The sequence below is a fragment of the Eptatretus burgeri genome, chromosome 8 (genome assembly GCF_056783735.1).
Source record: "Eptatretus burgeri isolate ZD-2024b chromosome 8, Ebu_testis_v1, whole genome shotgun sequence".
Lineage (NCBI taxonomy): Eukaryota > Metazoa > Chordata > Myxini > Myxiniformes > Myxinidae > Eptatretus > Eptatretus burgeri.
The window spans coordinates 18415367-18442883 of NC_140968.1; the positions used below are offsets into that span (position 1 = coordinate 18415367).

General features: G+C 36.8%; 1 protein-coding gene across 7 annotated transcripts in view; it reads right to left on the reverse strand.

Annotated features, from left to right (window-relative positions):
* Positions 1 to 23828: 23828 nt before the first annotated feature.
* The window catches only part of LOC147021229 (uncharacterized), a 76843-nt gene continuing 73154 nt past the window's right edge, over positions 23829 to 27517 (reverse strand). For 6 of the 7 annotated variants that reach the window (XM_085893650.1, XM_085893657.1, XM_085893658.1 and 3 more), the window contains 2 exons: positions 25527 to 27517; positions 23829 to 25431 (listed from right to left, as the gene is read on the reverse strand). The exon at positions 25527 to 27517 is cut by the window's right edge and continues 1832 nt beyond it. The gene's annotated coding sequence lies outside the window, so the exon portion shown is untranslated. The remainder of the gene's footprint in view (positions 25432 to 25526) is intronic. The other variant, XM_085893651.1, reaches the window with a different exon arrangement.

Sequence of the window (27517 nt, forward strand, 5' to 3'; positions counted from 1 at the left end):
CTGGTGGAGGGGGTCAAACTCATTGACACTAATCCAGAGTATGCTCATGTCAGGCTCCCGGATGGCAGGGAGACCACTGTGTCGGTTCGCCATCTGGCTCCCTCAGGTACTCCTCCCGCAGGTACACCACCTTCTGGCACTCCTCCTTCTGACATTTCCCCCCCAGGAACTCCGCCGGGCGACGGGGCTGCCGCGTTCCACCCGAGAGCGATCGAGGAGTCATCCCCGGCACAAGTCGAGGCTCACCAAGAGGATCGGGAGTCTCCCTCAAGTGAAACTGCCGTTTACTCCCGGAGAGGTCGACGAATAAGGCCCCCTCGACGACTCAATCTGTAAAGGGGATTATCGGCATTCTCGCTGCTCATGCTCCTATATGCCCATTATATCATATATCGATGCTCATTTCCATGCTCCTACAACTCAAAATAATCACTGCTTGGCATGTATGCTTCTGTAGATCTATTAGTCCGCGTTGCTTGAAATGTATACTCCTATAGTGCTAAAGCAATCATGGTGTGTAAGATGGGCCCCTAGTTACATTTTAAAGGTGAGGAGAATGTGGTGAATTGAGGTGAATTGAGGGACATGACGCGGGATCACATGTTGTGCGTCTCGCGTATAAGGGGAGGTCTCTGCGGCACGAGTGATTGTCCCCGGGGCATTGCCATTTACATCGGCTGTTCACTTGATGCTCGTTAACTGAAGGTGCTCATTGACTGGTGAGAATGGAGATTATATCAAACTCCGTGCTTACGCGGATTGTCTGCAATGATTAATTGCACATGTATACGTTACTGCTTATGTACTCCTAGCTGAACCTGTATTCCCCGGTGTGCCCGTAGAAGCGGCTCCAATCAAATGGAATAAAGCCTAAACTCTGAAGGTTCATCTCTCGCTTTCATTTCACAGATGACGTCACGTCCGGTAAACAACCAAACCCCGCAGGTAAACTGGAACGCAATCAAACAGGTAAAATACACAACTTTGAATCGGGTAAACGATACCGATGGTGGAAATCAGTGATTAAAATGTCAATAGAAGTGACTATTACAAAGAGGAAGAAGAATGATGTGTGTTAATAGAGAGAACGAAGAAGAACTTCCGGGTTCTGATGAACCAGAAACACCCTCAACTCTGTGAGCTGGTGCTAAAATTCCTGAAGGATTGTGGGAAATCTATTTAAATTTCTTAATTAAATAAATGATTTTGACCACGTTCAGGAGCGTGTCGTTTATAGAGGCTGTGGGTCAAAAAAAATAATAATAATAACTTCCGGGTTGATTTTTCCTGTGAACCTTGAACCGGAACTCCAACACAGGTCCTCGTCCTCGGGACGGAACTCACTGAAGGAGGTATTTTCGGAATTCTCATTTAACACTGAGAAAGATCTGTGAACCGTTAATTTAAATATAAAATAATATTCTGTCACGTGATGGTAATGAAGGAAAGTTAAAGGAGTTTTTATCGAATGTTTGTTGAGGTGTTTGTTTTATTTAATGAGGTGTTTTTCACTCGTTTTGTTTTATTCACCACATTGTTTTATATCACATCGTCATGAGACCTCATTCTTCCTTTTAACTACAAAACTACCAGAAACCTTTTAAAATTGATCTCCAAACCAAATGAGATATCCACCTCCCAGAACCACGTGATTCTCACGTAACCACGTGATCTGTTTCCACCCCCTTCGTCTACCGATCCGAATTCACCTCACGATTTTTTCTTCAACTTTTCCTTTACCTCATCTGATGTAATATTTATCAAAATAATAATATTAATGAAAAGTCTCAATGTGCTTCTTCTTCCTCTCCACACGTGTGGTTCCCATGACGATCACACGTCACGATTCTTCTTCTATTCCAACAGACTTCTCTCAATTCGACCTTTCCCTCAGACCTTGCCGAAAAAAACCTTGTGTTGTAGCATTTCTTCTCTCCATTCCCTTAATTCCCCTTTATTACTTCCCTCAAGAAATGTCTTTGGTCGAATCTCTGAACGGAAAATTAAATAAAACCAATTTGTTTGGAGTGTTCTCTTTCCATCAACCATTGTGGATTTTTTTCAACTTCAGTGCCAATTCACCTCTCTCACTCCTCCCTCTCAAAACAACCATCACACACTTTCCCCTCCAAGCTTCCCTCTAACGTTTCTCAAAAACTCTCCCCCCCTCACCCTTCTTCCTCCATGCACCCCCGCGCGCACACTCCTCAGAGGTGACACCCCCACCACATCCACAAAGCCGCCTCCTTCCCCTGCCCCCTCTCTTATTACTCCCTACTGTACCTCAACCCAGCACCACAGAGCCTTTTCTCCCCCTCCCCGAGCTCTTTTGCAATCCCCCACACTTTCAATAACTCTCCTTACCTCCCACCCCTCCACCCTTGTCCTCCCCTCCCCATCCCCTGCACCCAAAGCCTCCTCCCCTCCCTCTTCATTAACAGTGTGAACCTCAAATATCCGGAGCCTTCGCTCAAACCTGACAGATATTTCCACAAGGTTGCCACTGCCTAACAGAAACTTTCCTCCCAAAAGACGTCTCTGACTCCCTCGTATCTCTCCATGTTACTTTCTCCTCTGTTGTGACGGACCTGAGCCTCGTCCTGGTGGAGGAGTTGCTCTCTTCATCAAAGACTCCATTCCTCACTCTCCATGCACGAACCTCACTCCCGCACACCCCCAGGAATACCTTTGGGTACGGCTTCCCCTCCACTCCCACCTCATGTTCGTATGTGCACTGTACCGTCCACCTAACAGTAATGACTCCCTCTACACCTCACTATCCGAAAACATGGACCAACTTCTATCCTCTCATCCGAGTTCTCTTTTCCTCATATGTGGTGACTTCAATTATTATCATGCCAGTTTGCTGGGTGTAGGTACCTCTCTCACCTGCTATGGCACTTCAGCAAAAGACTTCTGCGACTCATTGAGACCGACTCAATCGGTCAACTTCCCGACCCAGATCTCAACCAAACGGTACTCCATCTCTTCTGGATCTGATTTTGACAAATTTCCCTGAAAATATCTGCTGTTCTTCCTCCCCTCCAATCGGTCCTTTTGACCAGGTGGCGTCAAAGTGGTCCTCTCTCTGACTCTTATTGGAGAACCACCTCAGTGCTGTTGAGTCACATTTCACTCAGGATGACTGGCAGGGTCTCCAAGCAGCCATCAAACTTCCATACTTGTCTCCCTTCGCTACTTTCTCCAACATCACCTTGTCCTGGGAATTCTTTCAAAGAAACTTGTTCTCTCTCAGGCACAGATTTATCCTCTCTCGTCTTCAGTTGTCCTTCCCTTCCTCCCACCCATGGTTCACTGAAGCAGAGGTCCTGAAACAACTTGCCTTTGCCTCATGGAAAGCTAACCCAACTGAGGGGAATCTCAGTTCCTTCCGTAAAGCTAGGTACAAGTGTGTATCTACCCTCAGGAGAGACAGAAAACAAAATCTTTCTAATCTCAAACCTCTCTCCCTCCTCCAAATGTTGGTGGTGTCTAATCAAATCTGTTTCTGCTGTATGTTCCCCTTCCATCCCCTCCCTTATCTCAAATGGCCGCACTGTGAAAAAGCTGAATGCCTCAACTCGATGTTTGCATCAAATATTGTGTCCAAAACCCATCCCTTTCTCTACCCACCTTACCCAGTCACACCCAACTGTCCTTGGACTCTGTGTCCATTTCTTCTGACAAAGTGGAGAGCTTGCTGTCAAAACTCGACTCAGATTCTGCAACTGTTCCAGACAGCATCAGCCCATGTGTCCTAAAAATCAGCAAACATTACCGCCCTGCATAAAAAGGTGCAAAAATAAATCCCTGCAACTTCAGACCAATCAGCCTTCTCCCAATTATCACCAAGGTTATGGAGTCCATGATCGCTTCAGACATTAAATCCTTCCTCTTCTTCAATGGCTTGATTTCGGATAATCAATTTGGTTTCAGTCCAGGTCACTCTACCCTGGATATGCTGTTTCTGCTCTCCCAACAATGGATCCTCCCTCTATTTCCTCAGGATGCTTAAGGTCCGCCAAAAAATACTACTTCTGTGGAAACTGCCAAAATGAAGAATCGCTGCTCATTTTCTCTTTCATTCCTCTTTCTTTTTTTCCCTGCCTCTGGAACAAGTGCACTCTCTTCAATCCCACTCCTCCCTCTTCAATCCCATTCCTCCCTCCAGATCTTCAAAACAGTTCTCCCCCCCCCCCCATTTCATATCTTCCCCCATCCAAAATATTGGTCTTTTCTTTCCCTGTTAATCCACCCCTCCTTCAAATTCCCTGTTTTCCTTTCTGAAGGTCAATCTTGCTTCCCCTGTGTTCCCTGCCCCATCCCTCTCCCTTCCACAGATCTATTCTCTCTTCCCCACGATTTTGTGCTTCCCTCTTCCATCACTCTTGTCTCCTGCCTTGTTATGTTTCTGTGGATCACCTCTTTCATGAGTTTCGACATGGAAAACGAACAAACAAACAAAAATGGTACCTGGTATTGCTCGACATCACGTCCCACCTCCCAGACTCATACCCACCCCTCCATCCTCTCTCATCCCACCCTTTCCCCTTCCCATCCCGCCTCCCTTCCTTATCCCTGCCTCCTTCCACCCCACCCCTCCCTCTGGACTCCCACTCCTTCCCCGCGTCAGGTGGTAGCTTGCGTGTTTGCAAGTTATGAATTTCTCATTGCATGTTTGCAACAAACATCTCATTCGCTTTCGTTTGGAAGATAACCACTCCAAGCATGTAATGACAATAAATAACATCCTAAATGAAAGCAGATCACACACACATGGGAATCAATGTGATCTCTTGTGGACAAAAAAACAATAGCTGCACCATACGGACTGCATAAAAACACAGGCCACTCACTTTGATCCATCGACCAGTTATTACAAAGGAGAATAGGATGTATTTTCTGTTATGTTTATCAGTGACAGTGCGTGCAAAAACACAGGTAGCACAAGTGACATCACACACACCGACACACACCAAGACAGACACACACAGACACACTTATTATTGTAGATGGGCAAATACCTCCTGTCTCTTCATTGACAATGAGAGACACAGACAACTCTTGCTCCTTCACATACTTGCTGCAGTGGAGGTACTCCAGCTGGATCTGAGAAATAATTAAGGTTCGAAAAGTCAATAATATATTACAAACAGAAAGATCACCTCCTTCCACCTTCTTTTTTCTTGTTTTGTAAATTTTCATTTTCATCTTGGCAACCAAAAAGTTAGCTAAAGCAGTTTCAGATTGAAGGACAGAGGACATAGGATAACAACAAATAAATTTCACAGAAGAAAAGGAAAGATCCATTTTCAAAATAGTCATGTAGCAACTTAAACAGAGGAACAAGTCTTGTGCATCCGAACATATGCATGATAAAGCATTTCACAATTCTTCAGAAATTTCATTGGAGAATTTGTGCATCATTTGGAAGAATCCTTTGTGCCAATCTCCATCGCATGTCATTTGAAAGCTTGGAAATTGGAGGTGTATACAGAGTTCACCATTCACGAGTAACAGGAGAAGAAGCTGACAGATGCTGTTTCCATTCAACACCAAAAGGGCCTTTTACACAATCAACAAATAACAAAACGAATGCAAAAGTCATGTGAAGTCTCTTTCTCAATTAAGTTAAAAGTTACAGATTTGCTGTTACAAGTCAAAAGTAAAACAGGGAAACCGCATTGGTTGAGGAAACCCACAGACTCAAAAAGGCTCCTGAATTATATTTCAAGATTATTTCATCCCCTTAAGATTCAACAAAAAATCTGGCCAATAATCAGAATGGACCTGAAACCCGAGAGGGCAGTAATTTAATGACCAGACTTCCATCTTTCTCCATGAAAGTTCATCAAATTATGGACTGAAAGAAAATGTGGCCCTGTAAAGGACTGGACTGAAGTGTTGGAAGTAGGAATGGCTGCAAAAAGGGGGTTGTAGAAAATTAGTTTGTTTCGAAACATGGAGGCGATGAAGGAACTGGTCTCACGACGCAGTGATAAAGGTTACCAGGTGTTGATCACATTCTGCATGTACAGAGGAAGTGATGACATCAATGTTTGGGAGATTGAGTAAAAACAGCTCATGATCATCCAGTGCCTTCAGAAAGTATTCAGACCCCTTGGCTTTTTCACATTTTGTTGTGTTACAGCCTGAAATTATAATTGATCAAATTTAAGTTTTTTTTTGCAACCGACACACACAAAATACCCCACAACGACAAACTGAAAACATGTTTTTAGAAATGTTTACAAATTCATTCAAAGTGAAAGACTAATATCTAATTTACATAAAGTATTCAGCTCCCTGAGTCAATACTTTGTAGAAGTTTCTTTGGCAGCGATTACAGCTTTGAGCTGTCTTGGATTGTACCATTACAAAATATTCCTTGATCGCCTTCAGTTGATTGTGAAGCTTGGCCAGCCAGTTCGTGAAAGACTGGCACAAACTTATCCCGTGGCCGAGTCCACAAAAGGGTGGATATATTTGGACCATTGTGGTCGTCGACCCTTCCAGGATTGTGCCCAATAGCCAAAGAGACTGCTGAGGCAGCACCATGGTCGGATCTGTGGTCCCCATGGTTGGATGGATGGATTGGAATTGTGCAGTAGTTGTGAGCCTGGTGTTGGCTTTGTGGTTAGGGTGGCGGCTTGGGATCCTCGGGTCCTGAGTTCAAGCCCCGTCATCCGCTGATTTAATACACCATGGGGTTGACTAAGCCTGTCATCCTTCCGATGTCGGCGAAATGAGAACCAGTGTGAACTGGTGGAGGGGCACTGCATCAGCGACAGTCACGCTTCCAAGAAGTGATTGCTTCCCCAGCAGCTAAGCTACCATACGCAAGAAGAAGAAGAAGTAGTTATCGTCATTCATGGAGATGGGAATGTCATGCTGAAGTGTTCGAGGGGTTTTATGTAAAGCCATTTGGAGTGATCTTGTTTTGAAAACAATCGGACCTCTGTACAGTGCCTTCAGAAAGTATTCACACCCATCGACTTTTGTCACATTTTATTGTGTTAGTCTGAAATTAAAATGGGTTAAATGTAAATTTTTTGTCACCGATCCCCACAGAATTCCCCATCATGACAATGTGAAAACATGTTTTTCTAATTTAAACATTTATTAAAAATGAAAAGCTGGAATGTCTTGAGTCAATCAGTATTTAACCCCTCTGCTGTGGCAATCCAAATTGACCTCAGGTGCTTCCAATTTCCTTTGATCATCCTTGAGATGTCTCTATAACTTGATTGGAGTCCACCTGTTGCCAATTCAATTGATTGGACATAATTTAGAAAGAAACACCCCTTTCTTTATGAGGTCTCAGTTATAAAGAAACACTTCTTTATTTATGAGGTCCCACAGTTAGAAAGAAACACCCCTTTCTGTATGAGGTCCCACAGTTAGAAAGAAACACCCCTTTCTTTATGAGGTCCCACAGTTGACGGTGCATGTCAGAGCAGAAACTCTACCATGAAGTCCAAGGAACTGTCCGTAGAACTCCGAGATAGAATTGTGAGGACGCATCGATCTGTGGAAGGGTATAAATCAATTTCTCGAGTGTTGAAAGTTCCCAAGAGCGCAGTGAGCTCCATCATTAGGAAATGGAAAGAGTATGGAATGACCCAGACTCTTCCGAGAACTGGCTGTCCTCTCAAGCGAGCTATCATGTACAGCCTGTGGCTGCTGGTTGCATCATTTTCTGGGGGCATGGCAGTGCCCTCTATTACCAGTACAATGGTACTCATTTTGCCTTTCCTTGAAGGAAGACTGGCTGAGTCAACCCCACCTCGTATTAGGGGCTCAAACTCAAGACCCGAAGACGCTAAGATCTTTCGCCAGCCACCTTAACCATTAAGCCAACACCAGGCTTTGGAAGACTTTTTTTATTCCTTAATGTATATTCCCTATACCTTTGTTCCTCTCTATCAATTCTGCAACAGACTTTGTCTGCTTCCTGCCAACCTTTGGGAGTGTTTGCAGAAAATTTGGGAAGGTGAAAGAAAATCAAGTTGTTTTTTTCTTCTTTCCCTTTCAGCCATCCACTCTGTAACTGCCATGCTGGCACTATTTGAGTTTGAGTGATCTTCATCCTGCTTTGAGTATGTTCCTCAAACCCCACGTCCAATGAGAGATATGATGTGATGTTCAGACTTGGCATGCTGTGCTTGGTTTACCAAGTGTGCTTTTGTTACATTCAGCGTATGTTTGCTGCAATCTTTTCTTTGAAGACCATCGAATACCCTGTAGACCCCTTTGACCTGACCAACAAGGTGGTCTCATCGTCTTTCACAGGTGCAAGTAATGTTGCACACAAACAGATGGATGAACCAGCATTTTATTGGACAAACAGATGTTCAGTGGAAAATTCAAAAATAATCATATTTAACAGCAAAGATATCGCGGCATATTTCTTTAAAGAGAAAACAAAAATCATGAGCAATCGAAGAAGCGGTGTTTTGCCTTCTACACGACCCTGGTTAAAATTTTTATCTGAGTGAAAAGAAATTGTAGTTTTCCTGCAGGTTTGGATTAATTTGAAACAACTTGTATTTAATAGTTTTTTTCTCTCCAAGATTTGTTTCTGTGATTCAGGATGGGACAGATAGACAGCATTAGCCTATTATTATATGGAGATGGTGGAGCCAGGGCCGGATTTTGGGGCAGCGACCCAGGTGACTGCTTGGGGTGTCGGGCTTTGAGTGAGCCTGTGATGAAGATATAACAGGTTTATTAACAAGGAAATTTGGTCTGTCACGCCTGTGTTCCACCAACACCACTTCCGATTAAATAAATCCTTCCCAGTCCACTCTGTTGGCACCAGATATGGATGGCTATTGGTTCACAAGGAGCTCCCCTTCCCTTTGGCAGGTTTTGTATTTAATCCTGCTGGGTGGCCATGAAAGGGAAATTAGGAAGAAGAAAAGGAATAAGAGGTTCTTCCCAACCATGGCTTTTCTGCTTGGTGCCCTCACCGAATTGCATTCGGGTCCGTTTGTTAATTGCCGGAATCCTTTGGATTTCGGCAATTATGTTGGTCGGTTGTGCGTGTCATTCTGTGTGTCTGTCTGTCTGTCTCTGTTTGTTTGTGTGTTTGTTTACCTTGTCGCAGCCACACTGTTTCAGCGATCATTACCAAACTGGGTACAGACGTCGGCCATGGTCCAACTTAGACACTTGCCGTTTTTGGTGAATCTAGGTCAAAGGTCAAGGTCACCGAAAAACCGATATTCTTATTTTCGCAATAATATCCGCTAAAATGGTCGTATCGACTTCAACCCAAATCCAAAATGTGCATCTCCCAATATTGCATCCAACCATATGTCTCAAAGGGGTGTCACACCAACACCCTTCTTAGCGGTCGGGGGTCGAATGCCAGGGGGGGTCGGGTCAAAAATTTCAAATTGCGATAAAAACGCCATTTGAAGTCCGATTGACTTCCAAGTTATGATCATGACCAAACCAAGTGTTATAACTCATGAAACAGTAGCACTATGGATGTATAAGAACCAAAATGGTTTTCAGGTTTTTGTTTTTTCAGAGATCATGGAGATATGACAAAGTTATTCCGGCAATTCCTTGCTCAACGAGCAATTTCATTGTTAGTTACAAAATCAGATTTTTCAAGTGTATTGGTTCGTTCATTTTGTTATTCTATGTTTCTCGCCTGCAGGTCGCATTTTTAAACCGATATTCACGAAACTTCACCACATGGTGGAGTTTGTCATGAGGAAGAAACCTATTGTTTTTGAGGTCAAAAGGTCAACATAGGCCAAAGGTCAACAACTTCGGTGAGATTTATGAAATCTCCAATTGTCATCCGATTGACTTTAAATTTGAAGAAGATTTTCATGCCCGGTCAGTGAATTCAACAACCAATTATTTTTGGGGTCACTATAGGTTGAATTTCTAAAATTTGTCAATTTTCATCCAATTGACTTGAAATTTGAAGAGGAGACGCATGTTTGATCATTGAATTCAACCACCAATTATTTTTGAGGTCAAATTTGTTTTATGGATTCTGCAAGAATCATGCTCTGCATCTAAGTCTTGTTACTTACGAAATCTAAAGATTTCATAAGTATATTGATGACTTCCATCCTCTGTTTGTGTGTTTGTTTGTAGGCACGATAACTCGAGAAAGGCAGAAGCTACCAATGTCAAATTACACCATGTGATTCAGGAGGGTAATGGCCAGCGCTGATTAGATTTTGGTCAAAATCTGTCAAAGGTCAAAGTCACAGTGAGGTGTCAAAGGTGCTAATGAGGGGGATTGTAACACACGGCATTACACGCTCGTTTTAAAGTCATTTCAATTCTGTTTTCACTTTTGGTAATGGCTAAGTATGCTTCATACTCGTTTGTCGAAATTCTCGTAAAAATCGGATGTTTTATGAGAGGTTTGGTACAGAATCATCGTAGAAAGTTCTGGTTTGCGTCGCTACCTTCTCGAGAGACAGCTTTTATGAGACAAGGTCAGAGGTCAAGTTGATGATTTCGTAAGTACCAGTCTATGACTGCTTGTTTGTTTGTGTGTGTTTGTTTGTAGGCACGATAACTCGAACGGAAGAAGCTACCAATGTCAAATTACACCACGTGATTCAGGAGGGTGATGGCTAGCGCTGATTAGATTTTGGTCAAAATCGGTCAAAGGTCAAGGTCACAGTGAGGTCAAACATTCGATTTTTTTTATGGTTTGGTACAGAATCATCGTACAAACTTCTGGTTTGCGTCGCTACCTTCTCCAGAGACAGTTTTATTAGACAAGGTCAGAGGTCAAGTTGATGATTTGGTAAGTACCTGTCTATGACTGCTTGTTTGTTTGTTTGTGTGTTTGTTTTTTTCTGCACAGAACTTTCGTGCTTTTCTCTGCAACCTCTTGTCGGATTGAGACAAAATTTTCACCATTGTTATGACTCGTCAGAATTATCCTTACAACATTAGTAGGGTGAATATACTGATTCTGGCTCACTTGTCCCCATGTAAATGAATGGGGGATTTTCAGCGATTCATATTTTTTTCCCTAAAAAATAAACCCCCTTTTTATCCCAAGGTATATTTATTTGTCTCCCCTTTTAACCTGGGGACACTTTTTTTTTTCAAATAACCCATGCAATAAGATAAAGATTTGTTCAAGTAGTAAAGTGGTAATGTGATTTGTAAAAGGTGATTCTAAAGAAATATCTGAAACGTCTAAGCCTCGGGACACTCTTTTTCAAATAACCAATGCATATTGTTCAGCTCACTCATTGAACCTATAAAGATTTATTCATTCTCAAATTCCTTCAATAGTTTAATTTTCTTTGCACAATAATCCCCATCTAAAATATTTAAAAACAAAACATTTGAATCTTTATATTTTTTAAGATACCCCTTTTGTGCCATTACCAAATGATAAACTTCTCTTAATGCTCTTGTTTGACCACCTCCTGAGCCACATAACATTTTGAGATTATAGTAAATTGTTTTTTCATTGTTCAATTGATAACCATCAAAGTTTTCAGTCCATTCAAGGATATTCATTTTTTTCTTTACATCTTCTAATTACGAGTTTTTAAATTGATTCGCTTATTTGTTTTATTTACCTTTGTTTTAGTTATTTTTTTCAATAAGACTTATTTGATATTTTTCACATTCATTATGTTTTCCATTTATATACCAAGACTGAGATTTTCTCCACTCTTTAGTTTGATTAATACTTGGTTTGACCATTTATATATTGCGAAAAAATGCGGCGGTAGCCCTTAAAAAACCCTAACCCATCTTCCCATCGTTAAAACACAATCTATTTTATACACTCTATCATACAATATCCATATGGAACACAATCTATTCCATTATCTAAAATAAATCTCTTATCATCAAAGGCTCCTAATGCCTTTTTATTTACTTCTTCACTATATATGTTATGTTTATAACTTCTTATTGTATTCATTTTCCTATATTCTTCTTTCTTATTCATCAAACAATTATAATAATTTCTTTATTGCATATTTCTTTATTCCCTTTAACTTCTTATCAATCTGATCACCATACTTATAAGCATATGCCTTTGCTCTCAATCCAATAAACTCACTCATTACTTTTCCACCCAACTCATCCTGAAACTTACCAATAACCTTTTCATTCTTTTTGGAAAATAACTCGCTCTTCTTGCTGAAATTACTTGTATCATATACTCCAATATTTTTCTTCATATCTTTATAAACATCATCAGTTTTTATATCTAGGATAAAACTATCAGTGTCCATGTACAACAATGAAACATTTTCACCATACTCTTTCTTTAAGTCATTATACAAATAATCATACATCAATATCTTTGATAAATCAAGAACTGCTGTTCCAATATAAATTGGTTTATCCATTAGAATACTTTCCTTTTTCATATGAATTGCAGAAAAGTTCTCTGAAAAAACCTCTTCTCTCTCAAAACTTGGTTTATTTATCAATCTCGAAGCTTCTTTCCAAGATGTTGCGAATCTAATGTTTTGCCTGTTTCTAACATTTTCCATAGTCTTTCCAAATACAGCATGATTCATTAATTTATAAAAGTCCCCTTCAAATTTTACTTTTGTATTTGCTCTCATATCTGTATTGAATTGAATATACTTTTTCATCCAAGGACTTTGTTTCAATTTTAAAACTCTATGAATTTTAGCTGCTCTCAATCCTTCTCTCAAAAACTGTTTTAAGCTTCTCTGATGCAAAACATATCCCTCTTTATCATAGAATGTTGTTAATAACTTTTCTGTTGATTTACCTTTAATATTAAAACTTTTATGATAATCACTTAACCATTCTTTCTTTGGGGTTTCTTTCTCACATGCAAAAGGAAGGTCTTTATACTTATTATGAAGATCACTCAGGTACCTCAAATCAACTTCAAAATAATAACCTTCTTCTTCCTCATTCAATTCCTCTTGAGAAGAAATAACAATATTCATCAAAGCCTTTTCATAATCATTTTCTTCCACCCACTCTAATTTACCATAAGGCAGAGATTGAGACATTGCCCATCCATTCAAATTATTAGCATCAAAATACATCAAATAATTACTATCTTTTTCACTATCATAATTTGGAAGATATTTATTATTTGCTTTAGCATATCTTTTTGAACATACTTGTGATATTCCACCTCTCTTAGACTTCTCACTCATCAAAAGCATATCAACATCACTGATTAAATCTATATCTTGTTTTGTCATTTTCAACATTGCACTCCAAGCTAAACCAGGAGCTGTGAAATAGTGGGCAGGATCTAATCCATAACAATTTTTATTATAACAGAGTGCTCTGAAAGCTTCACACACATCAGCTAACAATAAAACATCTGTTTTTAGATATAAATCATGATATTCTCCAAGGTTCTTTATCTTAAATATTTTCCATATTTCTTGTGCGTGTTTATATTCCTTATCACTTATCTCTTCTTCATAAAGTTTATTATAGAAACTTTCTTTTGAAGGAAGTTGTGTTTCTTTAAATCTCATAAATGAATCCATATCATCATAAGGATAAATTCCCTTACTTGGAAGAATTTTCTCTTTACTTTGAATTTCATTCCTTGTTTGAATTTCCTCTCTCGTGAGAATTCCTTCTTTAATCAGAATTTCATCTTTAATCAGAATTTCCTCTTTAGTTAGAATTTCATTCATTGTTTGAATTTTCTTTATCATTAGAATTTCTTCTTCAGTTAGAATTTCTTCATTAATTTCCTCAATAATTAGAATATCCTCTTTACTTTGAATTCTCTCTTTAATCTGAATTTCCTCGTGAGTTATAATTTCCTCTTTTGGAAAGAATGAATTAAGATTTGGAAAAGACCCCGTGGACCTGAGATTTGATGCGAGGTAGGCTCATGGTGTTCACATAAACTTGAAAGAATCTAGAAACCTAATACGAGTTAAAGGTTTTGTGAATATCATTTTTGAAAATGAAATATACTTTTGACTTGTGTTTGTTATGGCAGAAATATTCCCTGGTGTTTTTGAAAGTTCATTTATGAATAGATGTGTATCATAGTTGGCGCTGTTGTGAAGAAAGACTGGAATAAAAGAAGGAAATTTATAATTAAGATTACAACAGGAATGAGCGGGACCTCTATATTTACCAGTCAGATGACAATGATCCCTTACTTTAGACTCCTTAATTTCCCCCTCACAAATATGACAGATATTGTTCTTTCTAAATTCTAATTATTCTTCTTCGGTTAATTTCATCGGTTCAATTGTTTCTTTCATTAATTTAGTTCGTCTTATACAATCCTTTTCTAATTGTCTTACAAACTCTTGTGAAGCTTTTTTTCCACTATAATGTTCAAGTTTGTTATACTTTTCTCCAACAGATGATTTGATATAATAACAGAAACCACAAGGAATATGTTTTTGCTATTTATTTGTATATGATTCTTTTGGATTAGGAGAAGCAGTATTTATCTTTTTTAGGATACATTCAAAATCAGCGTATATCACAAATGGGTGCATGATAGATTTATTATAATCTTCAAAAGAAATCTTTTCACCAGGTTTAAGCATTGTAATTCCAGCTGATTTATGATTACTACAATATTTTGAATGTTCTAATCGTTATTTTGTATGACATGAATTAAGACATCGCTTACAAGGATATATTTTGTTTGCTGTTCTGAATACCTGAGAAGAGATTAATCTTGATAAATTATTGATGTATGTGTAATGTGAATTATTTCCAACACTAAAATATAAAAGATCAATGTGTGTTTCTTCATTTTTATAGTTCTTTGAAATTTTTAATATTTGAACTTTGTTTGTATCCGTTAATCCATATACATTAATAGAAAGATTATTCTTTTTCTCAAACTTAGGAATATCTGTTAGTGGCATTGGGAATTTAAAATCTTTAATGTCCAAGGTATTCTCATATTTCATATATTGTTTTACTCTTTCTGAATTACATTTTGGTGGATGTAAGTGAGCAAGAACAGACCAGAGAAAACATTTATCATCATTGTTCTTAATATTAACAACTGCCTTCTTTAGTTTTAATCCTTTTGGTAATTCAATATAAGAAGAAGCTTCAAGAGGGTTTGATTTTAGAATGTGTATATCTAAAAAGATGATTTTTTTTAATATTGAATCCACTTCCTACCACTGTATTATCAACATCCTCCTCTTGTCTTGATAGTTCTTCATAAACCCCACTATTCAAAAAATCTTGAAATGATGTTATAAAATGAAGATCTGTTCTCATATGAGGAGTTTGTTCTTCATCTTCTCTTTTCATATTCATTTTCACTCCCATATAAAACTTTAAAGTTTTCTTTTCTTTTAATGTCTTTTTAAGAACTTTTTCAACATCAGGTTTCACTATTTCAATTGATTCAGCTATTGATGATGGACCGGGTTCTCCAAATTGAAAAATCCTTATTTTTATATGCCCTTTAAATGCCCCATCAGTGTTTTCAATATAATAGTCTCCCTTTACTTTAAACTCATTTTTCTTGTGTTTTTGTGATTGAAGATGTCTATCATAACTTCTCTTCAAAACATCCTTTGAGCAGATATCACAATGTTTTCTTTCCAACTCAAGTGGAGATATTTTATGAAATAGATTAAATGTGTTTGTTGGTCCAGAGGTGTTTTCTATAATGTTTATATTCGTGATTACAAACATTGCAGTATGTTGTATTCACCATATTTATATAATAAAACTTTGCTGAAACTAAAATTTTCTTCATGAAAATTTCGTTTATTTTACAGGTGAATCTGTGCTTAAAACCATTTTATCCTCCAACTTTTTCACTTAATAAATACAATGTTTCAAGACACAAAAGACAAGTTTCAATCGATCTCTTCATTTGTTAAAGATACTGAGAAATATGTCAAGGATGTAAAATTGAACAAAGATAAATATAACAACTATTGGATAAAAACAATTATGGTGGATATGATGAGTTCTTCAATTTCCTTCAGTGGAAGGGCTTTTCGTATACCTGGTAGAACATCAATTAAAGTATCTCTGACAATAGTTTCTCCTCTCCATCTGGTAATATATTCAAAACTAGAAAAAGCAATGAAACAAGAAAAAGTATCAAAAAACAAAAACCTTATGGATGAAGCTTTAGAAAGAAAAGATAAGACCATCTGTAATATGCAAGGAGAAATTTGTATTTTTTTCAACTACCCTAAAGATGTAAATCCTGATGAAATAAAGGATGTTAATATATCACATAAAATGACATTTCGTTCACTAGTAGTTAAGGATCATTTTAAAATTACCTTTAATATAAAAAATGTTGTCGTTGAATCTGGTAATGAAAAAAAGTATATAGATATCGATGGTAATATTATTAAATATGAGTCAATATGCAATTGAAAGTATAGATGAATTTCAGTTTAAGTAAAGTTTTACTTTATAAATATGCTCGACTTTCCTAATTCTCCATATGACAAATTTGAGAATTGTCCTGCGTGTGAAAGACGGGGATTAAACAGAGTTGAAAGCCTATAAACAATGTATATTCTGTGATTATCTTCTAATTTATGATAATCAAAAATATAAAAAGGAAAATAATTCTTTTAGATTTACACCAAAAATGAATTACTTTACAAGATTGATTAGAGAAATGAATGTAAAGTATGAGGGTGATAACACACCTTTCCTTACAAGGGAAGAAACTGAACGTATAAGAGAAATGTTCAAAGGATTGTTGTTATATATTATTCATGGATGTGATTTTCAGGGAATTATCAACACAAGATATTGCATAAATAAAATAATGGATTATCTTGAAATTAAACCTGAACTTAGGATAAAATATAGAGTTTCTAAAAAAGCCAATAATAAATTAAATAACCTGTTTTCCAAATATATAAATGAATGATTTTTTTACCCATTTGGGAAAATAAGATAAAATTTAACAACCATAAAAATCTCCCAAATTAATTAAGATGTCTCATAGTTGGTTCAAGTGGATGTGGAAAAACCTGCTTACTTTTAAAGATGCTCCTCACTCCCAACTTTTTAGATTATGATAATTTAATAATTTTCACAAAGTCGAGTTTTCAACCAGTGTATCAACTACTCTCACAAGGTTTTCATGCTGGTCTTCAAAAAGAAGATATAATCGGTTTATTTAAACTTCAAAAAAACCAAAATGATTATAACATTGAAGATATAATTCAACTATTTTGTGATACACAGAGATGTAAAAAGAAATCAAAACCGATAACTTGTATTCTTAGTGATAATACGGATGATATACCGTCTCCCCAAGATTTGGATAAATCAAAAAAGAACCTCGTTATCTTTGATGATTGTGTTAATGAGAGAAGCCAAACGGTAATGGACAGCTACTACACAAGAGGGAGACGTTCTTCTTGTAATTGTATTTATCTTAGTCAATCGTACTTTCAACTTCCTCGTCATTCCATCAGAAACAATGCTAATACTTTTATTTTATTCAAGTTAAATTCAATAGATATCAATAATTTTTGGAGAGATAATTGTTCTACATTATGTAGTAAAAAGGAATTTGGGGATTACATGAAGCACACGACTGAAAAATATAAATATATTGTTGTGAAACAAGATGAGATATTAAGGGATATATTTTTTGTTTTCTAAACAATTACATATATAAATGACAACTATTATTATAAATCTTGTGGGTAAATCTGCTTCTGGAAAAAACTTTCATAAATCAAGGTTCTTGTGTAGTCCAAATGAGAATATTGTAAATTTACTTTAAAAAACACCCCGTGATACGCATTGTATCAACAACAACTCGAGCAATAAGACCTGGAGAAGTAAAAGGTGAAGATTATCACTATATTTCAGTGGAGGAACATATGCGATTGAGGAATGAAGGTCAAATATTTGAGGAGGTTTCTCTTGGTACAACAAAATATTCACATTGTAAGAGTGAGTGAAGGAAACTAAAATCTGGTGGTCTTGGGATATTAGAAACTAATCCAGAAAGAACGAGACAAATTATTAAACATCTGAGCGGAGTGAAGATTTTATCATTTGGTTTTGATGTTGATGAAGAAACTCAACGCAAACGTATGAAAAGCAGAGATGCAAGTATTCGTGAAGAAGAAATTACAACTCGCATTAATGTTAATAAAGAATTTGATGAAATATTTAAAGAAAAGGATTTATTTGAACACATCTACTTGAATGATGAAGAAAAGGAAAATTTCCCTGTTGATCTTTACAATTCATTAAATGATATTTTCCAATAAATAAATGGATGCGAAAGAAAGAGCAAGAATATTTAAGGAACATCAAGAGTTGTTTTCAAAAGTTGTAAAACAACAGGAAGACGTAAAGAAGAAACGCAGACAGAAACTAACGGGCGAAGAAGCATTTGAAAGAAAACAAGATAAATTTTTTAAACGACTTTTAAAAACTTCCCAAGAAAAAATTGTTGATGTTTCCACAGTTCCCACAGTAGAATATACTCCTAAAAAAACTTCTAATGTTAAAAGATTTTGATCAAATGACGGAGGAAGAATTAGAGCATTTAGGAGAATTAGAATATGATGATGGAGGTTTATTTCAACAAATGGAAGAGATTAATCGACCCCCTGATTATATTGTGAATGCTCTTCAAAACAATGAATATTCAGCAGATTCAAAACCAAAGCAGGACTCATTCCAACAGAACAACCAGCAATATTTCATCTTGTTCAAGAAAAGGTATTGATATTTAATAATGAATTAAGGTTCTTGGGTTCTGCTCAACCCTCTGTTAAACTAACTCCGAGATTAATGTTTCTTCTCACAAAAGATGGAAGACAAGGTTCAACTGTGAGGGATGAATCAAAGTATATTGATAAACCATTGGATATGAAAAATAATGATGATAGAGTATATATTGATCTGCTGAACACTCTAAATTATAGGGTTCGTATTTCTGGTAAAAGTCAGAAAAATGAGAAGGAGAAACACATTATTCAGGCTTTAAGTATCCTTGGTTCAGGTATTAGTTTTCTTCCAAATGACCCATCGCAATTAGTAAATAGACTGTTATTGTTGTTCGGTAGTAAGAAGGCTGGAAATAACAATTGTTTTAATGAAGCATCAGCCATTTTAGACCAGTTGATGAATGTGAAAATAATTAATAAATCTCAATAGAAAGACATTTTATCTCGTATTCAATAAGATGAGAAGCACAATCCTGAGTTTTAATTTCACAACAAGCGACCACACATCTTCATCCCATACCCACTACAACTTGACCCAACAAAAGAATATGAGGCATCTTTATTGTCCATGGAAACTTATAATACCTTATTTAATATAATTGATAAAAATGACAAGTTTAGTAATAATCCCGGAAGTGGATACAAAACGATAACAGTCTCACCCGGAGCATATGAGTTTTCTCAAATATCTTCCAAAATTTCTCGTCTTATGAAAGAACAGGGTGATGAACCAAAAAATATTGTTATAGACATTCAAAAACATACTTCAAAATCAACGATTAAACTTAAAAAACAACTACAAGGTTGATTTCACAATTGATAATTCATTTAGAGAGTTATTGGGTTTCTCCTCAAAAAGATTGAAACTAATGGGACGTTTTACAGTGATAATGTCATTCAAATATCCTCAGGAATAAACTCGGTGTTAATTCACTGTGATTTGATTGATGGTGCTTATAATGATGGAATAAAAACAATACAATATTTTCATTTAGTGCATGCTCAACCCCAATTGGTTATAAATTCAATATAGAACCCAAAAATTTGGTTTATCTCCCTGTGTCAGGAAAAAAACATACAAAGAGTAAATTTTAGGATAACAGACCAAGATAATCATATGATTTCTTTTAATGGGGAAGTTATATCCATCAGAATTCACCTACGTGAAGTTTTCCAATAAATAAATACGATGGTTATTGTGAGGAAACACGAGTTGGGAAAATTTAAAATAAGTACAGGGGAAGGGATGTTCCTTTCCCCATACTACAAGGGTGAAGGTATGTATCTTGGTCGAGGATACTATAAACCTAAGAGACAAAGGGGTGTCAGACATCAATTTCGAGGAGATGGGATAATTGATACTCGAATGGGTATTTGTTCAACTATTCTTGAACATAAAGACCTAATTGGTTCAACTGCTTCTGCTGTGGGAAATGTAGCAGGTGCTGTAAAGAGCATAAAAGATGCCCAAAAGGAATCTCAGAAATTGCAAGCAATTAAAGAAATTAAGAAAGGCAAAACGCAGTTGTCCCCCCAAGAACGACAGAAAATAATTTGAATACTTGGATCAGGGTTTCAAAAGTATTAACATCTTTTTTCCTAAATAAATACAAGTATGCAAGCAATTGATGGTATCAATGATTTGGATGATTCTATTATTATCTCAAACTCGACTAAAAAAGATTACTTCAAGGTAAATGCAAAAGCTGGAACAGACTGGAATACGAATGGTACAAAAAGTTTTGAAATAAATAATCAACAAACCTATTTGAATCTATCCGAAAGTTTCTTGTTGTGTAAATTTAAATTCACTAAGGCTGGGAATAACACAAACGCTACACTCGTAAATGATTTCTTCTGGAAATTGTTTGATAGTGTTCGTTTGTACATTGGAACACAAGAAGTTGAAGCGGTTGATTATGTCTCTGCTGTATCTGAAATAATGAAATTTACACTCTATACATTCAGTGATAGAATGGGAAACGGGTCTGTCAAAGGTTTTATTCCTGATATGTCAACGGGAAAAACCACAGACCCTGGATATACTCAAAGGAAAGGAGCGTATAATGATGATACAAAAGCAGTTTATAGTTTTACTGTGGCAGTTCCTCTTAAAGGTATATTTGGATTTTGTGATCATTATAAAGTTCTCTATGGTCTTAAAATTAGATTTCAACTACAAAGGAATGATAATGAAAATAGATTACTTTTTGGAGTTGCTAGTGCTTTTGGTGATCAAAATAAATTTGTAATTGATGAAATGAGTTGGTATATTAGTGAATATACTCCTAATCTTAAAACAGAAGAGATGTTGAACAGAAGACTTAACTCAAAGAAACCACTCAGTGTATCATACCTCAAAAGATGTCAACACGTTAAACTCAACCAAACCACTTACACGTGGAATTTGGTTGTTCTGGAAGGAAAACCATGATATCTGTGGATCATTTAAAAAAACCAGATGGCGATACTGCTACTGATAAGAATAATGCATTGAATGATAATGCTAAGGTGAAACAACTTCGTGTTTCTCTCAATGGAACATTTTATCCACGAGATAGATTGGAAATTAATTGGGAAAAAAATTGATTTTGCTGAAGCATACAAGTCTTACCAAAAGGTGTGTGAAAGTAATGGAAATAAAGAACCTATTTTGGATATGACAGCATTTACAAGTTTGTATACAATCTATGAGTTTGACCTGAGCCCTCAAAAGGAAACTATAAAGTCTAACCGAGTGGATACTTCACTATACATTGAAAGAGGAGAGAGTGAAGAAGTTGATACATATTGCTTGCTTTTGGAAGAAACAGATTTGCAGATTAATACAGATAATGGTGTTATGATTAGTCTCACATAATTTTTTTTTAAATAAATGAGTGGCAAAGCACCAACTGCGGTATATGTTAATCAAATCAATCTTTATAAACTATCATCTTGTGTTCAAAATCAAAAGCCTTGTACGATTAACGTTAATACAATTCAGAGAAAAGGAGCAGTAAGAATTGATGTTTTGCTCACAAGAGAACAGGTAAAAATCTTGAATGATACTGGCTCACTTAAAATTAAAATGACAAAACCAATGTTGAAAAAATATTCAATAAGAGAGACGAGTGGAGGATTTCTCCCATTTCTAAGTCCTTTATTTGCTGGTTTAAGTGCGGTTGGAGAATTGACGGGTGGTATTTCAACAGCGGTAAAAACTGCCAATGAAAGGAAGGCTCAACTCCAGGCTCAAAAAGAATTGGAAAGACATTACAAAGAGTTGGAGAAACAAATTAGTGGAAGTGGTGTAATTGTAGATTTTGCTGAAAAACTTGAAGGTCTGCCTGATAAAGCGAGATTGTTAGTTGGAGATATGCTTTCTTCTATCGCCCAAGCAGGTGTAAAATTAACGAAAAGAGGTAATGGATTATCTCTTTCTAATAAATAAATGAGTATTGATGAGTGGTTTAAAGAATTTGGAAAGAATACAACATCAAATTTACAACTTGTCAAATATTGTAAGAAATTAAAAATTAATCATGTGGTTATTTGTATGAGAGGTGAATTTACAAATGTGCCTAAATATACAAAGAATATTATTATGAAATTAGAAGATAATAATGGGAACGGTTCTCATTGGGTTTGTATTTTTAATAGTCAAGACAAATATTATTTTGATAGTTTTGGTCTTCCACCACCTGTTGAAGTCATAAAATTCTGACAGAATGGTGTTAATCAAACATTTCAAGTCCAAGAATTAAATTCCAAGTGTTGTGGTCAATTATGTCGATATGTGTTATTTCAACTCAACAAAAAGAAAAAAATTTATGACATTATTTTTAATCTAATATAAATGACTTATGTTGGTAAAGATGGTTCTATCTTTAGTGTATCCCAAGAAATGGATATTGATTTATCAAATTATTACACAAAGGCACAGGCTGAACGACATAAATATAATATAACCAAAAATATTAATCTGAAAAATGCTTATAAATAAAAAATTATCCGAGCCCGACTGACGCGAATGACTTGGTGAGATTAAGCGATTTATCACAATATATATCCTTAAATAAAACGGCTGTGTTGCCTGGTGTTGGTGCAGTGGTTAGGGCAGCCACTTGGGATCCAAAAGGTCCTGAGTTCAATCCTCGTTGGGCCACTGAATTAATACACCAGGGGGTTGACTCAGCCTGTCATCCTTCTGAGGTTGGCGAAATGAGTACCAGTGTACTGGGCCGGTGTATACCCCGGTTAAAATAGGTGTACCATATCCCTGTGTTGTAAGAGGCGACCAGGGTTGCGTCAGGAAGGGCATCCGGCGTAAAACATGTGCCAAATCACTATGCGGATCATACGGATGATCCGCTGTGGCGACCCCGAACGGGAGCAGCCGAAAGAAGAAGAAGAAGAGGAAGAAGAAGAAATAAAACAGCTTGGATAAAAGATGAGATGAGACAGACAATCCTAAATCATGGAGTAAACCCATCAATAGAGTTGATGAAGTGTGCATGAGACACGATATTGATTATGGGAATACCACAACTTTGGAAGAAAAGCATGAAGCCGATAGAAAAATGTTGTATCATTTGTCTCTGATACAAAATCCAACCTTGAGAGAAAAAGTTGATCGGTTCATTGCGAAGAAGATGATCAGTGCTCAATTGAAACTTGGACTTGGAAATTCAAAAAACTTGTAGGCTCAAATGATGTCATTAAGACTGAAGAGCAATTTGCTGATGAATTACATAAACCAATATTCACAAAGTTTCATAGAAGGAAGGTTTATTCCAAGGAAGTTGATTATATCTGGTCCGCTGATTTGATTGAACTCAATAATGATAAGGGGTACAAGTATGCTTTAACCGTTATTGATTTGAGGAGTAGATACGCGTGGGTTGTCCCGTTAAAAAACAAAACAGGTAATACTCTTATGTTGGCCTTTCAACAGACATTTAATAAAAGTAAGAGAAAACCGAAAAAATTGTGGACTGATGAGGGTAAAGAGTTTTATAACAAGACATTTATGAATTTTCTAAAAAATAACAGTATTACATTATATAGTACCTTTAATGAAGAGAAGGCCGTTGTTGTTGAACGTTTTAATCACACCTTAAAAGAGAGACTATATAAAAAATTCACAGAACTCGGTTCACAACAATGCTCATTTTTATTCCGGATATTGTGGATAACTATAATGACACGATTCACATGTCAACAAATATGAAACCATCAGAAACATTTACAAAATTAAAATATGAAAAAGATTAATATCAGAAAACCTAAGTTCAAAGTTGGTGATATCGTAAGAATATATAGGTGGAAATCTCATTTTGAAAAAAGGTTATATTAAACGATGGACGAACGAACTTTTAAAAATTGTTTATGTAATAGATACGGTTCCTTGGACTTATAAGATATATGATTTAGAAGGGGAAGAGATTTTAGGTTCATTTTATTCACAGGAATTACAAAAGACAAAACTAAGCAGATAATACCCATGGGAGCAATGGGTTGGTCCTTCACTCCCTCCTACTATACACCGTTGTGGACACTCGAGGGCCAAGTCCGAAGTGTATAACAGTATATAAATGTGTGTGAAGGGGGACGTTCTGAGATCTGTGAACCCCAAACACAGAATCCTCAACTGAATAGTCAAGGCTTAACTTTTGTTTGTTGGTGTGTGTGTGTGTGTGTGTGTGTGTGTGTGTGTGTGTGTGTGTGTGTGTGTGTGTGTGTGTGTGTGTGTGTGTGTCCCAGCCCTCACATTCAAAATCTTCACCCCAACCCTCACATTCAAAATCTCAACCCCAACCCCCCAACCCTCACCCAACACAATGTCTTTTTCAAAATGAGATTTCCACCTATATATAATTTTAACGTTTTTTTTCACTTCTTCCAATTCTGTCTTTTCAGGCTTTCAGGTTTGATGATGTAGAAAGGGGGAGTAAGCCTGCACTTTCTTCCCAGAACGAACAATATATATTTTTAATGTTTTTTTCTCTTCTTCCAATTCTGTCTTTTAAAGCTTTCAGGTTTGATGACGTAGAAAGAGGGAGTAAGAACTTTCTTGATAGGTTTAGATCCCAAAGAGTGGTAGCATTTCAAGTCTCCAAAATAAACCCAACTTTCCAAGGAATAACCACATTCCTGTTGAGTTTCCAAGATACGTATCACATTGTGAGTTATCAAGCCAGAACCCACATTTCAAGTCTCCAAAATTATTACCATCTATCCAAGACTCCAAGGTTGAATCACAATTTCCAGAAATATTGTGGGTTTTGGTGATAGATCTCACATAGTATAACTGTGGATCATCAAGGAAAACTCCATTTTTCCAATTTTTTATGGATTTCAGTGATAGATCTCACATTGTTTTGCTGTGGATCATCAAGGAAATCTCCATTTTTCCAATTTTTATGGGTTTCAGTGATAGATCTCAGAGTATAACTGTGGATCGTCAAGGAAAACTCCATTTTTCAAAATGTCTGAAATTTGTGAGTCTCCAAGGTAAAACTTGTCGTCTGGCTCATCAAGGTATAACTTGTTCAGGGGGTATTGCCTTGATAACTCACAATGAGTACTATTGTTGCAAAACTTTTTTTCAGGATTTTGCTGGTCTCTTTGGTTGGGTCATCAAGGACGAACTCGTTCTGTGAGTCTTGGTCGCTCATAAGGTCTTCAACCAAGCCAACAATTTCGCCCCAAGTTGTGGCAAAAGCAGTATTTTCATTTCGTATTCAGATACAATTTCCTGTAAGAGAAAATAATAATGTATTAATTAAGTGATTTAATTATTAAATGAGTATGCTTCAACCAAGCTTTGAAAATAGGAAAATAAAATCTTACCTCAACAGATGAGAGGTTTGAATCGAGTTCATCAACTTGAAGGTTTCGTTCCATACAAGTAGTCGATCTCCAAGGAACCCCAAAGTCATCCCACTCAAGGCCGAGCTCGTTCTGTGGGTCTTGGTCGCTCACAAGGTCTTCAACCAAGCCAACAATTTCGCCCCAAGTTGTGGCAAAATCGGTATTTTCAGATAAAATTTCCTGTGAGAAAAAATAATAATGTATTAATTAAGTTAATTAATTATTAAATGAGTCGATGCTTAAATCAAACTGAAAATAGGGAAATAAAATCTTACCTTAATGGATAAGAGGTTTGAATCCAGTTCATCAACTTGAAGGTTTAGTTCCATACAAGTAGTCGATCTCCAGGCAAGCATACAGCACACCATTGCCAACAAAAAAATGTTTAAAATGGAGCCTGGGCTTGAGGCTTTTATGGGGAAAGACTGGTGGGTGTGGTTTCCTTTGGAAATTCCCTGGGCAAGCCCAGGCAAATTTTTCAAAAGCATAACATTGTATAATTTTCTGGTGATTTCTTTGTGAGTCAGAGATGAACTGGAAATGATGTAAGAGTAGGTGGGGCTTAGCAAAAGTGGGCGGGGCTTAGGAAAGGTGGGCATGGCTTATGAAAATACCTCATGAAAAGTTGGCGGGGCTTAGGGGAAAGTGGGTGGGGCTTGTAAGACTTTATTTACAAGTCTGCGGGGCTTATGAAAAAATAACCTGTGCTTCAGGAGGTGGTCAAACAAGAGCATTAAGAGAAGTTTATCATTTCGTAATGGCACAAAAGGGGTATCTTAAAAAATATAAAGATTCAAATGTTTTGTTTTTAAATATTTTAGATGGGGATTATTGTGCAAAGAAAATTAAACTATTGAAGGAATTTGAGAATGAGCAAATCTTTAGAGGTTCAATGAGTGAGCTAAACAATATGCATTGGTTCTTTGAAAAAGAGTGTCCCTTGGCTTGCATGTTTCAGATATTTCTTTAGAATCACCTTTTACAAATCACATTACTCCTTTATTCCTTGAACAAATCTTTATCTTATTGCATTGGATATTTGAAAAAAAGTGTCCCAAGGTTAAAAGGGGAGACAAATAAATATACCTTGCGATAAAAAGGGGGTTTACTTTTTCGGGAAAAAAAAAAATGAATCGCTGAAAATCCCCCATTCATTTGCATGGGGAAAAGTGAGCCAGAATCAGTATATTCACCCTACTCAAGACATCCCGCTTTGATTGGACACCTGACCCTTACCCATGCCATTTTTCATTATCATTTCATTGAATTTACAATCCGATTAAAATTAATTAAATTCAAATCAAATGGAAGACCAAATCGGTACATTTCTGCATTGGAGTCATCAGAAGGAACTCGATCAAGCAAAAAGCAAAGATGAAGTAATCAGGAGGAACCTGGATAGGATTCACATTTCAGCTGCGACTACTCTACCCTCAATCCCATCTGAGCACATCAAAGTGAGCCTTTAAAAAAACAATTAAAAAAACCATACATCAAAAAATTAAATTCTGGCTGCCAGACCATGTGTCCGATCAAGTTGAAATTTACAACATGTATACCGCATATCCACGAGATCACAATTCTGACGTTTCACATCGATTGATTAAGCGGGTCCAGAGAAAGTATTATTTAATATTTTCCTAAATCCAATATGGCTGCCAAACCATGTGACATCAATCATAATAGAATGGGCGTAACCTGGAACTTCAAACACACTTTTCTCCGAACATATTCTGTTCATACTTCCGAAATCTGCTAGTTATTCTTAAACAACCTTGTACACATCTTCCTGATGGAACATTTATGTGAAGTTTCCCCTTGATATGTCCAGCTGTTCTGGAGAACATTTTTATGTATTCGGGTAAATCCAATATGGCTGCCAAACCATGTGACCGATGACATCAGACGTGTGAACCTTTTGTTCCTCATGAATAGGCAGTCATATGTGCAAAGTTTCGTCTCGATCTGTT